A 17,835-nucleotide genomic window follows, 5' to 3' on the forward strand; every position below is an offset into this window, starting at 1 on the left:
GGCTGCTTAAGTTGTTCACTCCGCCACTCTGCTTCTCAACCCCAAGAACTATCTCAGCCCCAACTGACACCCCTGACAATAGTGTAAGTACAAGGACCAATGAAAAGCACACACGGTATAATAAACACAGAGATCAGCTTTACTGTAAGACCTCTATGGGAAGTAATAAACATGAACAACAGGTATACGTTCGGTGAATCAAGAGAACAGCAAATCCTGAGACCGGAAGCAATATAACTCACTTTTACACTCAGGCTGCTTTTGGGGGATTCCAACTGTGAATAACCCCAAGAGCAGAGGAAACACTTACATGGCGCCCTCAAAGTGGATTTAACTCCTCTACATAAATTTGTCTCTATGATGTCCAAGCAGGAGGAGAGCAGAAGAATGACTCTCTGCTGTGTCAGACTTCTCCCTTCTAATCCGCGACACCACAAGCCCAATAGGCAAACACTGTACCCAAATGATGCTTCATAGCTACTTTCCAATGTAAAGCTATTCCCTCACACACCATGCATTATAGAGGCCTGAATACGCATGCATGTGCACGTGCCCGTATGGCACCAGTAAGTTCAGTCTCTTGGTAACAGGATGAATCTTGGGATCTTCAGCGAGACACTTTGGTTGGTGCACTTAAACCCCTTAAACACTTAAAGTATAATTGTGACACCCCCGGTTTATCCATAACCACTCTGGTCAACATAAAGCATATATGAGAGGTATTCTGATACAACTAAACGCCCGCATCAACAAAAAAAGAACCCAACAAATAGATAATCTCCTAACATCAATCCAAAAAAAAAAAATCTCCAGACCCAACAACCTCTGCGTCCTTGACAGCAGATAGAAATAAATTAAGATCCCTCCTACTCCATAAATATGATCTGAATCTCCAAAAAAATGAAAGCAAAATTTTACTCACTTGGTAACAAAGCCAGCTCATTGTTAGCCAAATCGATAAAACAAAAGCGGCTGAAATCCAAAATAGCCTCAAACACCCATCTACAAATACCTTGAACACTAACCCAAGACATAGCAAACACCTTTGCAGTATACTACCAAAATCTTTACAACCTCAAAAACGACCTTAACACCACCCAACCAACAAATACATCCATACAACAATTTCTCCAAACGATCAATCTCCCCCAGTTATCCTTAGACCAACTTGACTCCATCTCTTGTCCAATATCGCCCAAAGAAATAGAAACGATCATTAAAACACTTCCAATTAATAAATCACCAGGAAATGACGGATACACTAATGAATACTATCGATTCATGGCCACAGAATTATCACCATACCTGTCCAAACTCTTTAATCACGCTGCCTCCACAGGCTCATTCCCCAAGGACATGGTACAATCTATTAAAACAACCATTCCAAAGCCTGGCAAAGATCCCCAACTAGTCCAAAACTACAGGCCAATTTCGCTACTCAATACCGACATAAAATTATACGCTAAAATCATATCCCAAAGAATTATGCCCTACCTACCCACCCTAATACACCTGGACCACGTAGGCTTCATTCCAGGTCGCCAAGCACCAGATGAATCATATCCCTCCTACACAATTTAGAACGAACCAGCACCCCCTCCTTGCTCCTATCCTTAGATGCAGAGAAAACGTTTGACCGGATACACTGGCAATTCTTATATCTCACGCTTGAAAAATTTGGTATCACAGGCTGGTTGCTGAAAGCCATCTTGTCTCTGTACTCTCAACCATCCGCTAGAGTTCTGACAGATGGCACATTATCCGATCCGATCGACATTTCTAACGGTACAAGACAAGGCTGTCCATTCTCCCCGATAACATTTACACTCCTTATTGAACTCCTAGCTTCCAAATTCAGAGAGGACAAAACATTCACAGGAATCACTCATCTTAACATGGAACACAAAATTAGCATATTTGCAGATGATATAATATTAATGGTGACTAACCCTAAAAAATCCCTCCATGTGATTCGCTCACATCTACAAACTTACTCAGTTTCATATTACAAACTCAATGAAACCAAATCTTCCATACTCAACCTTCACATCTAAGCCCAACTCCAAACCCAACTAGCCAAACAATTCCCATTTTCATGGGAAAAAAAAAAAAAAAATAGCATCCCATACCTGGGAATAAAATTTACACCAACAACGGACCACCTTTACACAGCAAACCATAACCATAACTAAATTAGCAGATCTCCATTTCAACCAATCTTTACTCTCCTTCAAATCTCTCCAAACCAAATATAATATTCCTACTACTGAAAATTTTACATATTTAAGAATCGCTCATTTTTTACATACAAACAAGTTATCCCACAACACCATACTACCAATCACAGCCTACACCTTTTTCACCAGACTCCAATACCCGAGTACAGGTATTTCCACCTTCTATGCGCACCTCATCAACTCACAGTTCACTATACAAACAACCTCCCTAACCAATTGGGAAAAAATCCTTTCAACCCAAATCACCTTAAAATGCTGGGAAAATACCTTCAACATCACTTATAAAGCTACCCGATGTAGCTCCCACTGGGAGTCATATCTAAAAATACTCCATCAATGGTACCTGACCCCGATTAAACTCTCGATTTTTTACCCGAAACATGCTCCTACATGTTGGAGACATTGTAGCGAACTAGGCTCAACAATCCATATTTTATGGTCATGCAAGTCACTTCGATCCTTCTGGAATACTACATTCCAATTAATATCCGAAATAAACAAATCTCCGATAGTCCCGAACCCCGTATTGGCACTACTTCACAGTGGAATAGAGAAACTCTCCACCCATTCCCGAACAATTATTACCCACATACTCTTTGCAGCAAAAATGAATATTACTAGATTATGGAATACGAATAATACCCCCTCAATCACTGCATTAATTATAGACCTTAACACCCAATGTCAAATGGAAAAACTATCCGCAATTAACACTTCCTCCTACCACAAATTCAACACCCAGTGGACCCGATGGCTAAAACACCCAAAATGTTCTATACAACCCTGATGACATTTGAAGAGACAAAACCATATCCCATACCAAGACTGGTATCTCCTCAATCTCCCAGTTAGATCCTTCCCCATCTTTCCTATCCTCACCTACCTCCACTCCAATTCCCCCCCAATAACTTCCGAAATCTCACCAAAAAAGCTCAAATATATGCAAATACCTCTGATGATATTGCTAAAACAAGACCAACACCCCATCCATCCTAGAACAGAATTACTACAAAAAGATCAATCATACTTTTGTCTATTGTAATATTATATGACTGAACCATTTACCCTTTCCCTGTTTTTCCCTTATTTATCCTTGAAAAATTTAATAAAAAAATTGAAATTAAAAAGTATAATTGTAATCCTGTGGCAGTATTGGTATAGCAAAGCGAATAATGTGTCTGTTCAGCAGGACCATCTACACAACCTAGTGCCTGGTGAGAATGGGAGAAGTGTAATGTCTCTGTATGTGTGCAGTGTTCCTGTCATCTGACAGGGGGCAAAATCCCTCTCACCAGATCCTGGGACTAAGGCCCAAATGATCATCCTGGAAATGACCGGCTCCTCTGGTCACCTCACGATGAGCCCTTCACACTGTCAAGGTGGGCACTGTACTGTAGGCCACATCTCTCAGTTTGGATGTTCCTTTGTCTGATGCAGATCACCAAGCATGCAGTGCACTGCCCTTAAGCACTTCTTTGCCAGGTCCAATCTCTCTGCTGCCACATGCAGTCCCCTCTCCTCAGGAGAAACCCCAACATGAATCCCTTCACTCTGCTCTCCCCAAGCATGATGGCTTTCGTATAATTCTATCTCCATATCAGCCTATAAGACCGTTTCTGTTCAAAACTGCATCTTCCACAATCCTTTGCAGCGGTACTTCCTGTTTGAGAAAGTCCCTGTCATTGGCTCCTTTAATGGTCTTATGATTGGCTCTCTCTATTACAGTCTGAGAGAAGAAGGGGGGCTGAAATCCCTCACTGTGTGAGTGCAAGTGTCAGATTACACAGGAGACGCCAGTCAGCAGATCACAGATATGATTGATCTTTCCTGCTACATATATAAAATGTTATATTAATAAATATTGAAATTAGTTCAAGAAGTCATTCGATCAATGTGAAACAATAAAAGTGCAGCATAAAGGTGAAAATATATAAAGTCCATTAAATATCAGTGGTAAAATTGTCCGTAAGAATATAGGTACCGCAATCACGGTGAAATACTGTGAAGTGATCCAAATGGGAATCCACCACCCCTGTCACCGTTGCTGCTTTTCACTATTTGTCAGAACAAACTTAATTTCTCCCTGTTCTGACTATAGCCCTTCAAACAGCCTGGGGATCTCCCAAACTTGCCAATAGTTCAATTCCCCCCCCCCCCCCCGTGGACCTTTAAGTATTCAGACAGACTTTTTCCTAAATTGCTCATATTATCCCAAGAAGGATTAGAGCAAACTTGAATAATCAAAATGTGAGTGCTTGGAGTACAGCAGGCAGGTAATTGAGGCACAGCTACTTGCAGTATGGTTTGTAGTAGTTACAATATACAGTTGTGTTGAAAATACTAGCAGTCAGACATCACTAACCGGATCACTGTTTTTGGTGGAAATGATATTTCTACATGGCAAATAATTTCCTAGCAGGTGTAGTAGAGTAATAGAAATCCAACAGACCCAACAGTCATGACATGCATGCTGCTGATTCTGTGTCATTGAATCACTCATTGAAAGGGGCGTGTTCAAAATAATAGCCGTGTGGAGTTCTATTAGTGAGGTCATTCATTCTTTGAAAAACAGGTGGCAATTATTGCCCTTATTTAAGGAAGGAAGGCAGCAAATGTTGTACATGCTGGTTACAGTGCATTTCTCTCTGAAATTCTGAGGAAAATGGGTCGTTCCGGACATTGTTCAGAAGAACAGCGTACCTTGATTAAAATGTTGATTGGAAAGGGGAAAACATATAAAGAAGTGCAGAAAATGATCGGCTGCTCAGCTAGAATGATCACAAATGCTTTAAATTGGCAACCAAAACCTGAAAGACAGCTGTCACGGTCTGGGTCAGGTTCAGAGACCAGTTGCTACAACAGTGTAAGGCTTACCTGAAACCAGCAGGATAGGTACACCAGCAGATCACCCTGGGAATGACGCAGGCTCACCTGAGGTGCGGGGTCTAAGTATTAACCAGTTTTCACCAGAGCTCCTAATGGTGGAGATGGATTTGGCTGCGTGTTAATACCAGGTCGCAGATCTCAGGATCACCCCACCAGGGAATGAGCAAGCTTGAAACCAAGAGCAGATCAAACAGAAGCGGAGTCAGTCACAAGCCAAGGGTCAGTCACAAATGGTAGAAGATAAGGATGAGGTGAAATCGTAGTCAGTAGCAGGCCAAAGGTCGATAACGAAGATGTAGACAGCAGCAGGAACAATAAGCGGGATATGGGTTGGAAGGCACAATAATCTGGCAACCAGGAAGTGCATGGACATGGCTTTTATAGGACGTTCATGGGAGGAGCAAGGAGTTCAAGGTTCAAGACAAACAGGGCCAAGGCAGGATCATCCAAAGAATTGTCAAGTGAGCCATCCAGCATTCCAGGTAGCTCAGTGAGAAGAGTTACTGCTTGACACAGTAGAAGTCCCAGGTTCAAGTCCAGGCCCTGACAAAAGCAAAAAAACTACCATTGGAATGGATAGAAGAATAGCCAAAATGGGGCGGACTCAGCCAACAATCAGCTCCAGGAAGATGAAAGAAGGTGTGACGTTCCCTGTGAGGACTGTTACAATTAGAAGACGCCTATGTGAAGCCAAGCTATCTGCAAGAAGTCCCCGCAAAGTCCCACTGTTGGAAAAAAGACGTGTGCTGAAGAGGTTACAATCTGCCAAAGAGCACATTGACCGGCCTAAAGAGAAATGGCGCAACATTTTGTGGACTGATGAAAGTAAGATTGTTCTTTTTGGGTCTAGTGGGAGGAGACAGTTTGTCAGACGACCCCCAAACACTGAATTCAAGCCACAGTACACTGTGAAGACCGTGAAGCATGGTGGTGCAAGCATCATGATATGGGGATGTTTCTCATACTACGGTGTTGGGCCTATTTATCGCATACCAGGGATCATGGATCAGTTTGAATACATCAGAATACTTGAAGAGGTCATGCTGCCTTATGCTGAAGAGGAAATGTCCTTGAAATGGGTGTTCCAACAAGACAACGACCCCAAACACACCAGTAAACGTGCAACATCTTGGTTCCAGACCAACAAGATGGACGTTATGGAGTGGCCAGCCCAATCCCCGGATCTTCATCCAATAGAAAACTTATGGGGTGACATCAAAAATGCCGTTTCTGAGGCAAAACCAAGAAATAGAGAACTGTGGAATGTGGTCCAATCATCCTGGGCTGGAATACCTGATCACAGGGGCCAGAAGTTGGGGGACTCCATGCAACACAGATGTACAGCAGTTCTCAGAAACAGTGCGACTACAACCAAATATTCATGAAGTCATTCAAAGGAAAGCAAAATCTTCAAACATTTCTCAGTTTATATAGTGAATGTTTGAGTTTGTAAAGAAAAATACAAGCACTGATATTTTTATGAACCGTCTAATATTCACTTTTCTTCAATTTTTTTTAGAAGAACAACACAAATGTGATGTATTTTTCTTCATGTTGTGATTTGGAATAGAATGTGTCGTGTTCCCAATGCATTTGTGTGGATGGAAATAAAAGCTATTAGAAGGATTTTGAGCTTTATACACTTTTTTCAACACACTGCTATTATTTTGAACATAACTGTAGCTATTGCTCACAGGTCTAACTACACGCTTACAATCCACAGTTAGTAAATTACAAAGAGGACAGATCCATACACAACAAGATCATTCCATGGGATTTAGGCCATGGCGTTTTGACCAAATCTCATTTGAGGGTCAACCGAAACAATTGAGTACTGTCCGTGATACTTTTTTTATTTGCACTAACATACAATTTTGAGGACAAGCTTTCGGAGTATGTCCCCTTCTTCAAAGTCCAAACAGTAATATTACAAATCTCAAAGTTTAAGCAGAATGTTAGAAGGGTCAACTGAAAACTTTTAGGCGGAATGGCACAGATCCTACGTTTTATTTCACTGCCTCTTAAGAGTTCAGTCAGAGCCCTTTCACCCACACTCACACCCTACTGCAATAGGCACACCGAGCAGTTAGGATGTTTTCTCATACATTCTCAGTACAATTTTATTTCAATTATACTGTTCATAATCAATCTCATCAAAATATTAGTAAATACAAAAGGTAAAAATGACATTGGACAAAGCTTATTAGTCTAGGTATTTCAGACAGACATGGAAGATAGACATGAAAACAAAGAAAGATGTAAATAATGCTCTGTATTCCACACAAGAACTAACATTTACCTAAACATTCAGGCTTCCTCACCAAGAGGCACCATTTGTTTTGGCGGTTTTGCTCCCACACTTATTCACTTGGTGATTACAACCTTTTGTCTATACATGAATTTAGCCCATCCTGATATGGCTATTACCAATAATGTTAATACCAAATGATAACAACTGGGCAAAAAATAAAGATCTCATTTACTTACACAGAAAAGAAGCTTGCTATTAATCAAATATAACAAAATATAATGTAGCCGGTATAACTTTAAAAGTAGTAATATTACTATGCAAATACAGAATGTTACCAATACAAAGAGAGATGACTATAGGAAATAAAAGTTACAGGAAAGAAAGTTATAGGAGAGAAAAAGAGCAATGGTGATACATTACACAGACATCCTGATTAGAGATGAGCGAATCGAACATGGCGAAGTGGAATTCGTTTCGAAGATTAGGAAAAATTCGATTCGCGACAAATCCGAAGATTAGCAAACTTCGGATGCACGAATCGAATTTTCCCAAAAATGGCGGCGACATGTGTGGCGACGGAGCGGGGATCTCTGGGAAGGCGCGCAGACAAGGCGTGCTGACCCATAATGCATTCATTCATGACATGTGATCGCATTAGCCAATCAGCAGCCAGCCAGCCAGCACTGTGTAATGGTGGAGCTATAAATCGCGGCCATCTTAGAATTCTCCATTAGCCTCCGGTCATTCAAGAGAGACAGACCTGTGTGTATTAGGGACAGAGTTGGGCCACAGAGACTTTAGGGCCACAGAATCGTTACTCAGGGACACAGAATCGTTACTCAGGGACACAGAATCGTTACTCAGGGACACAGAATTGTTACTCAGGGACACAGAATTGTTACTCAGGGACACAGAATCGTTACTCAGGGACAGACACAGAATTGTTACTCAGGGACACAGAATTGTTACTCAGGGTCACAGAATCGTTACTCAGGGACACAGAATCGTTACTCAGGGACACAGAATTGTTACTCAGGGACACAGAATCGTTACTCAGGGACACAGAATTGTTACTCAGGGACACAGAATTGTTACTCAGGGACACAAAATTGTTACTCAGGGACACAGAATCGTTACTCAGGGACAGACACAGAATTGTTACTCAGGAACACAGAATTGTTACTCAGGGACATAGAATTGTTACTCAGGGACACAGAATCGTTACTCAGGGACAGACACAGAATTGTTACTCAGGGACACAGAATTGTTACTCAGGGACACAGAATCGTTACTCAGGGACACAGAATTGTTACTCAGGGACACAGAATCGTTACTCAGGGACAGACACAGAATCGTTACTCAGGGACACAGAATTGTTACTCAGGGACACAGAATCGTTACTCAGGGACACAGAATCGTTACTCAGGGACACAGAATTGTTACTCGGGGACACAGAATTGTTACTCGGGGACACAGAATCGTTACTCGGGGACACAGAATGGTTACTCAGGGACACAGAATGGTTACTCAGGGACACAGAATTGTTACTCAGGGACACAGAATTGTTACTCAGGGACACAGAATTGTTACTCAGGGACACAGAATTGTTACTCGGGGACACAGAATCATTACTCGGGGACACAGAATCGTTACTCGGGGACACAGAATCGTTACTCGGGGACACAGAATCGTTACTCAGGGACACAGAATCGTTACTCAGGGATACAGAATCGTTACTGAGGGACACAGAATCGTTACTCAGGGACACATAATCGTTACTCAGGGACACAGAATCGTTACTTAGGGACACAGAATCGTTACTCAGTGACACAGAATCGTTACTCAGGGACACAGAATCGTTACTTTCTGCTTCACAACCACTATTGTACGTTCAAAGAGTTAAATCCATTTACACGCCGGCTGGCGGTAATATTTTTTGGGTGATTAGTGCATTCCAGTGACACAAACGTACAGTTTCCAGCCAACGGCAAGCTGCAATTGACCGATTGTGTACAATAAACTGACTTTCTGCTTCACAACCACTATTGTACGTTCAAAGAGTTAGATCCATTTACACGCCGGGTGGCGGTAATATTTTTTGGGTGATTAGTGCATTCCAGTGACACAAACGTACAGTTTCCAGCCAACGGCAAGCTGCAATTGACCGATTGTGCTAAATAAACTGACTTTCTGCTTCACAACCACTATTGTACGTTCAAAGAGTTAAATCCATTTACACGCCGGCTGGCGGTTATATTTTTTGGGTGATTAGTGCATTCCAGTGACAGAAACTTACAGTTTCCAGCCAACGGCAAGCTGCAATTGACCGATTGTGTACAATAAACTGACTTTCTGCTTCACAACCACTATTGTACGTTCAAAGAGTTAAATCTGGTTTTATTTTTGGGGTGCTTATTGAATTAAAGAGTATGTCAGACAACATGCAGAGGAGTGGCAGAGGAGGCAATGTTTCAGGAGCGAGCAGACGTGGCAGCAGAGGAAGGGGTCGAGGCAGCACTAGTCGCAGCCAGAGGCCAGTGCTCCCGGTGTCATCCAGCGGTCGTGTCTCCACCGACAACCCTGCCGTCATCGATTGGTTGACTCGGTCATCTTCCTCTTCCCAGGTCACCTCTGACACCTACAGCCAACGGTCGGTGGGTACGTCAGACACAACCGTTAGTTGGCATGGCCCGGGAGCAAGCCCACTGAAATCACGTGTCCTCTACCTGCCCCTGTCCTTTGGTGTTCCCTCACCAAGCGAAGTATCGCATGCTGTGGGCTCAGCCCCACTGTACAGTGAGGAAGAGCTAACAGAGGGCGGTCAGGAATGGGGGGAGACATCCGCCTCTTCAGCAGCCAGGCGAAGAAGTACTGGTGAGGAGAGTGGCTCGGTAGCCGGTCTAGAGACAGGTCTGTCTCCTGACCCACACGCAGCCGAGGGGGCTAGTAGTGACGCGGAGACCCTAATTGATGATGATGAGGCTGATCGCACTTGGCAGCCTCGTCGTCATCAGGCTATTGCTTCCGCATCATCAGGAGAAGAGGGTGCCAGCTTGGCAGCGAGCAAAACAGTCGGTGGGTTGCCCAGGAGGCAGCAGGGTCGCAGCAGTGTCAGTGGAGCCAAACGGCCACGGAGTAGAGCACCAGCTCCACTGCAGCCTACCACCACGGCCAGTAGTGGTGCCGGTGTGCACGGAGGAAGTAGCAGTCAGCCAGTGAGGAGTAGCGGGGGCAAAGTTTCCTACTCGGCGGTGTGGCAATTTTTCGTCAAGCCGCCCGAGGAAGTAAACGTAGCCGTATGTCGACTATGTGGCCAGAAAGTCAAGCGTGGCCAGGGGGCCCATGTTGGGACTACAGCGTTGCGTCAGCATATGCAGCGTCGCCATTCGGTGGCCTGGGAAAACCGTGATAAAGATACGGCGGTCCTGCCTGCCCCAGCCCCCGCTCCATCACCCGCTCTGTTACTTGCTCCGTCACCCGACGTCAATCGCCCTCTATCAGCCAGTCAAGGCTCCAACACCTCTGCTGAGGGGAGTTGACGCTCGTTGGCATCTTCCGCTCATTCAGATGCTCCTTCTCCTGCTACTCCTCTTCACTCCTCAACTTGGACAGGTCGCGCCGCTTTTGCCTCCACGTTTGCACGTCCTTGGTCCAGCAAAGATGTCCGTCTCTACCACCTCTTCTTCCGCCGTGTCCTCAGCCGCCACCCCCGTGCCAAGTCCCATTACCCGACCGGCATATCACATGTGCAGGGCGCAATGGTGTCACGCTGTGCTGCACCTGGTATGCCTTGGCGAACGTAGTCACACAGGGGAGGAACTTCTGAGTGTAATGAACAGAGAAATCGACAGATGGCTGTCTCCGCGCAAACTGAAAATCGGAACCATGTTGATCGACAATGCAAAGAACATGGTGTCTGCTCTGCGTCAAGGAAGGTTGTGCCATGCGCCATGCATGGCTCACGTGTTCAATCTGGTTGTCAAGCGGTTCCTAAAATCCACCATCCCACTGCAAGACATCCTTAAAATGTCACGTAAACTTTGCATGCATTTCAGCCATTCCTACACCGCAAAGCACACCCTCCTTGAGCTGCAGAACGGAATTCCACAGCACCGCCTGATCTGCGACGTTGCAACAAGGTGGAATTCAACCCTACATATGTTAGACCGCCTTTACGAACAGCGAAAGGCCATCACCGATTTCCTGATGTTACAAGCGGATAAAGGTACTCCCCTGTGTAACTTAGATGTCAGCCATTGGCAGCTCATGCGTGACACCTGCCGCTTGCTCAGGCCCTTTGAGGAGGCCACGCTATTCGTGAGTCGGCAGGACTATGGGATGAACGACGTCATTCCTCTGTTGCACGTCCTGGAACAAATGCTGTTAACAATGGCTGGTCAGGGTGCGGTAGACGTGGCGCACAGATCTCAACGCCACATGACCCCTGTGGGGGCAGGACAGGAAGAAGAGGAGGAGGTAGAGGAGGACATTGGTGCTCAGGAATTATTGAGTGAAATGGGTGGTTTTTCCACTCAGCGGACAGGAGTGGAGGAGCAGGAGCATCTGGTAGAGGAGGAGGAGGAGGAGACAGAGGACCCAGACGCACCGTGGCAGTATGCTGTGGAGATGGAGGCAGGGAGTCCCTCGCATTCCTTGGCACAAATGGCCCATAGCATGCTCGGTTGCTTGCGTAGCGACAGCCGAATAATAACCATCAGACAGAGGGATGACTTTTGGCTGTCCACCTTGTTGGACCCTCGCTACCGTTCCAAAATGGTGGCCTTTTTCACACCTGCTGAGAGGGAGGCCAAAATTACGTACTATAAAAACCACCTATGTAGTCAGTTGGTCTCTGCCTTTCTGCGCCAACGTCCATCCTCAGACACTGTGGGCCCTGTGCGCTCGCGTTCCGCTGCCATGGCAGCAGGGGAGGGGTGGGGTGGTAGGAGCAGTGGCAGCTCCACCAGCAGCGGCTGCCTCAGTCTGCAGTCGATGATGAGTAGCTTTCTTCACCAGCGCAGTGAGGAAACTACTAACCAGCCGCAGCAGCAGCAGCATCAGGTGGACCTGGAGCAGGAGCTCAAACAACAGGCTTGGGCCTACTTGGACAGCACCCTGCCAACCGAGGTAGACAATCCCCTTGACTACTGGGCAACGAAACTTGACCTTTGGCCCCAACTAGCTGAATTTGCCCTTGAAAGGCTGTCATGCCCGGCCAGTAGCGTGGCATCGGAGCGCGTGTTTAGTGCGGCAGGAGGTATTGTAACTCCGCGGAGGACACGACTGTCCACCCAAAGTGTGGAGAGACTCACGTTTGTGAAAATGAATCAGGCGTGGATTAGTCTGGATTTCAAACCACCAGTTCCTAACACAACTGACTAAATCTGCCATGAATCATGCCCCAAACATGTTATTAGGGACAAATAGGCCGCTGTCTTTACAACTTTATAATTCCATGCAGTATATAGCCCTATCGGCCACTTTCTGGCATCCAGTTGCTGTAGCCCCCATCACCACACTGTGCCACGGGCCCCTGTACCGCCTTCTCATACTGCTGCCAGATCCATCCTCTGCCATGTGCGTCTTTGTCGTCTGCTCACGCTGCTGGGTTCCAGTTTTAAACCTAGGCCTGTGTATGGCTTCCGAATACTGCTGCCTCCACCGCCACCCTGCGCCATGTGCCTCTGTCGTCTGCTCACGCTGCTGACGGCTTCCGCTTTTTAACCGAGGCCTGTGTTTGGCTTCCGAATACTGCTGCCTCCACCGCCACCCTGCACCATGTGCCACTTTCAGGTCTCCTTACACTGTTGGTGGGTTCCATTTTGTGATAGGGTGCTGTATGGCCTTCCATTGCTGCTGCCTCCACCGCCACCCTGCGCCATGTGCCTCTGTCGTCTGCTCACGCTGCTGACGGCTTCTGCTTTTTAACCGAGGCCTGTGTTTGGCTTCCGAATACTGCTGCATCCACCGCCACCCTGCGCCATGTGTCTCTGTCATCTGCTCACGCTGCTGACGGCTTCCGCTTTTTAACATAGGCCTCTGTATGGCCTTCAATTGAAGCTGCTTACGCTCCGCCACTCTGCCATGGGCCCCTGTACCGCCTCCTCATGCTGCTGCCAGGCCCGTAATCTGCCATGGGCCCCTGTACCGCCTCCTCATGCTGCTGCCAGGTCCAGAGTGTGTCATGGGTCCCTGTACGGCCTCCCATTGCTGCTGTCTCCATCGCCACACTCTGCCATGTGCCACTTTCAGGTCTCCTCACACTGCTGGTGGGTTCCATTTTGTCATAGGGTGCTGTATGGCCTCCCATTGCTGCTGCCTCCACCGCCACACTGTGGCTCCACACTCTGGTTTTGGCCCCGTGACTGCCCAAATGAGTGAAGTGTGCGGTGATTCTAAGATCGACGGCACTCATCTGCATGTCATACTGACTGACAGTATTATTTCTCTTCCCCAGCAGACTCCAAGGGCATTTAAATTAAAGGTACAGTGTCCTGCACTAATATAAAGGCTCTCTGAAGCCTAGAAACACCCTTTTTATAAGTTAAATTCGCAGCGAATATATTCGCCTCGAATCAAATTTTTTCCGCGAATTCGGCGAATCAGCCGAATCGAATTTTTGAATAATTCGCTCATCTCTAATCCTGATGTTCTGATGCCTGGGCTCCAAAAGGGACCAAAGAGACAGAATGCCATACCTTTCTTATTATCTCCTCCCTCCACATTCCAAGTAAAACACACCCTTCAATAAGTTCCAATATTTTGCTATTTCTTGTTCAAAGTGGGACTCTGTGACTTGTGAAAGATATTGGCCAACTGTTTAGGCCAATGTCCAGGAAGCATACCTCCTTTGAAGCCAGCTCCCGCAGGGAAATCTATGACAATACTCCCTAGGAGGTGTTAGAAATGATGACTCCAGGGCTTATTCAGCTGGATGGCCCTAGAGTCATAAACTTCTATAGGAAACCTAAGGGGGGGTGTTGAGGTGATGCAACAGATGGTAAATAAGTTACAGGAATTGAGGCCCCTATCAGAAGTTCACAATAATGTTAAAAATTATTGTAGGCCTAAAATATCTATCACACACTTTACTTTCACATTAGTATTATTCACTTATTTTAGCTCTGCACTTTCTATACATTCATATATTTTAGAACTGTCAAGCCAGCGTAAGAGTCAGACGGCCGGGAGCCAGCTTCAGGAGCAGAGCCTTTTTTCTTTTTTTGGGTGGCGGCGGGGGTGGGCATCGTGATTGACATTGGATCTACTTCATGGGACATTCTTTTATTTTTCTTCTTTTAATAAAGGACTTGTCAAAACTCTCCTGTTTTTTTTCACACTATAGTTTTCTTTTGTGAATGGGTAGCAGTACCATGTACCCCATATTCATTCACATGGGGGGGGGGTGGGATCTGGGGGCCCCCTTGCTAAAGTGGGATTCCAGATTCTGATAATCCCCCCACCCGCAGACCCCAACCACACCCAGGGTTGTGGGGAAGAGGCCCTTGTTCCCATCAACATGGGGACAAGGTGCTTTGGGGATGGGTGGGGGTGAGCCCCTCTCACCCCAAAGCACCCCCCCATGTTGAGGGCATGTGGTCTGGTATGGTTCAGGAGGGGGGGGGGGATGCTCGCTTGTTCCCCCTCCCTTTTCTTACCTGTCAGGCTGCATGCTCAGATAAGGGTCTGGTATGGATTTGGGGTGTGGGCGGGGAGATCTCCCCTTTTTTTTTTGGTGTGGGGGTTCCCCTCAAAATCCATACCAAACCCAATGGTTTGTTATGGATGGAAGAGGGGACCCCATGCCATTTTTTTTAATGTATTTTTTAATTGCTGGCAATTGTTTAATTTCCATTCAGCTGTCAGTGGGCAACCCCTCTGACAGCTGAAACATTAACGCATGGCTTTCACTACTAAAATACCGCATGACTTGATAACATAACTCATGCAGTATTTTTAGTGCATTCAAACTTTTTTTTTAAAAAATGCTATGTGGTATCCTACCATATACTCGGATGCAGTAAGATACCACTTAGTGAATTGGGCCCAATATCATCTATTGCATCATTTGTTGCTAAACTTGCCAAAAACATGCAAATTTTCCCAATTTGAGATACAAAAGTATCTCCAAAACTTTTTTGGAGCTTCAGGTGTTCTGCTTCAGGTGACTTGGAGTGGAGATGTGAACCATCTCCATAGAGTAATATTGATTTTTTTTCCTTTGAGCATTTTGGAATGTCAAGCTTCACGTTACAAAATGCTCAAGGATGAATGCAGCCTAAGAGGGAGGGGCTGGTGGTACAAAAGGTAATAACTGTGGGGGATGAACTGATAGAAGAAAAAGAAGATTTGGTTATTAGCTGAAGGAAGTATAGGCTTCTTGAAGAGACAGGTTTTCAGGGATCGCCTAAAAATAGGTGCTAGTCGGACAGATTGAGGTAGAGAGTTCCAGAGGATGGAGGAGGCTCTGGTGAAGTCCTGGAGATGAGCATGGGAGGAGGAGACAAGGGAGCTAGAGAGCAGGAGGTCAGAGAAGGGTTAGATCCTCTGCTGAGTATTATTGCTGCCTGTGTCCCCACTGAGGAGATCCATCCTCTCTATTTGTCCTGGTGACCATTGGCAATGAGATAGAAAGGCAAAAAGAAATCTAAAAAATAATGATCCTACCAGGTAACAATCAAAACTGAACACCAAAAAACTCTCACATAAAAGATATGAATTTGGCTCTACACCTCAATCCTATCAAAATTTTAAATCATTTATCAAAAAATTATAAACAAAATTCTCTGTACCGACAAATATCATTACCTAACAATAAATGTTATTGACTGATTAGTTAAAAACTAATGGCCTGTTATTCACCTTCTCAGAGGGGGTCAGTGGACAGATTACCCACTGAGAAAGCGGAACCGCTGGTAGAGTCCCTTTTGTGTGAAAGGAGTCTAAGAAAAAATGGATACAAAAACAGATGTAGACTGAACTGTATTGAAGATGGATGTACAAACTGATGTAAACTGTGACTGAACGGATGACGTTCATTGAAAGGATCCTAAGCAGGTTACATTGTTTAGATTTGCTCCACTGTTGAGTTGTAAACAGAGGTTTTGGATACAATATACCAAATTGTTACATTGGATCTTTGCCACCCTATATCCTCTGTAAAATGAAGATTATGTTAACCCATATTGTTGTGGGGTTTAACTTTGCAAACACACGTGTGTAGGTATGAATATGTGTTTCAGTATGTATAGTATAAGTATGTATACATGTACAGTATATATATGTGTGTGTATATATATATATATATATATATATATATATATACACACACTATATTGCTAAAAGCATTGGGCCAGCCCTCCAATCATTTGATTCAGGTGTTCCAATCCCCTCCATGGACACAGGTGTATACAATCAAGCCCCTAGGCATGCAGACGGCTTCTACAAACATTGGTGAAAGAATGGGTCGCTCTCAGGAGCTCAGTGACTCCAAGCGTGGTCCCGTGATAGGTGGCCACCTGTGCAATAAGTCCATCCATGACATTTCCTGGCTACTAAATATTCCACGCTCAACTGTTAGTGGGATTATAACAAAGTCAAAGCAACTGGGAACAACAGCAACTCAGCCACCAAGTGGTAGGCCATGGAAAACACCACAACATAAAACACACAACAACAGTGCATGGAGAGCTTCCTGGGATGGGTTTCCATGGCTGAGCAGCTGTCAGGAGAATGGTACTTGCCTGACTGCATTGTGCCAAGTGTAAAGTTAGCTGGGGGGGATTATGGTGTGTGGTTTTTTTTTCAGGAGTTGGGCTTGGCCCCCTAGTTCTGGTGAAGGGAACTCTTAAGGAGTCAGCATACCAAGATATTTTGGACAATTTAATGTTCCCAACTTTGTGGGAAGAGTTTGGGGATGGCCCTTCCTGTTCCAACATGACTGCACACCAGTGCACAAAGCAAGGTCCATAAAGACATGGAGGAGCCAGTTTGGGGTGGAGGAACTTGACTGGCCTGCACAGAGTCCTGACCTCAACCCCATAGAACACCTTTGGGATGAATTAGAGCGGAGACTGCGAGCCAGGCCTCCTCCCCCGACATCAGTGCCTGACCTGACAAATGTGCTTCTGGAAGAATGGTCCAACCTTCCCATAGACACCCTCCTAAACCTTGTGGATGGTTTTCCCAGAAGAGGTGAAGCTGTTATAGCTGCAAAGGACGGAGCCAACTCAATATAAAACCCTACGGACTAAGACTGGGGGGTCATTAAAGTTCATGTGTGTGGAAAGGCAGGTGGCCCAATACTTTTGGCAATAAAGTGTATACAGTCATAGCCAAAAATATTGCCCCCCTGCATTTTTGTCAGATAATGCACCACTTCACCTAGAAAATGTTTGCAATTACAAAATTTTCAGCATTTTCATGTTTATTTCTTTTGTTCGTATTGGTATGACACAAAAA

General features: G+C 45.2%; 1 protein-coding gene across 1 annotated transcript in view; it reads left to right on the forward strand.

Annotated features, from left to right (window-relative positions):
• LOC149437834 (uncharacterized) overlaps window positions 1–17,835 on the forward strand; it is a 105,164-nt gene that overhangs the window by 25,242 nt on the left and 62,087 nt on the right. The window lies entirely within an intron of this gene.

The sequence above is a fragment of the Staurois parvus genome, unplaced genomic scaffold (assembly GCF_062004578.1).
Source record: "Staurois parvus isolate SC_StPar_1 unplaced genomic scaffold, SC_StPar_1.0 ptg001252l, whole genome shotgun sequence".
In the NCBI taxonomy this organism is placed as follows: domain Eukaryota; kingdom Metazoa; phylum Chordata; class Amphibia; order Anura; family Ranidae; genus Staurois; species Staurois parvus.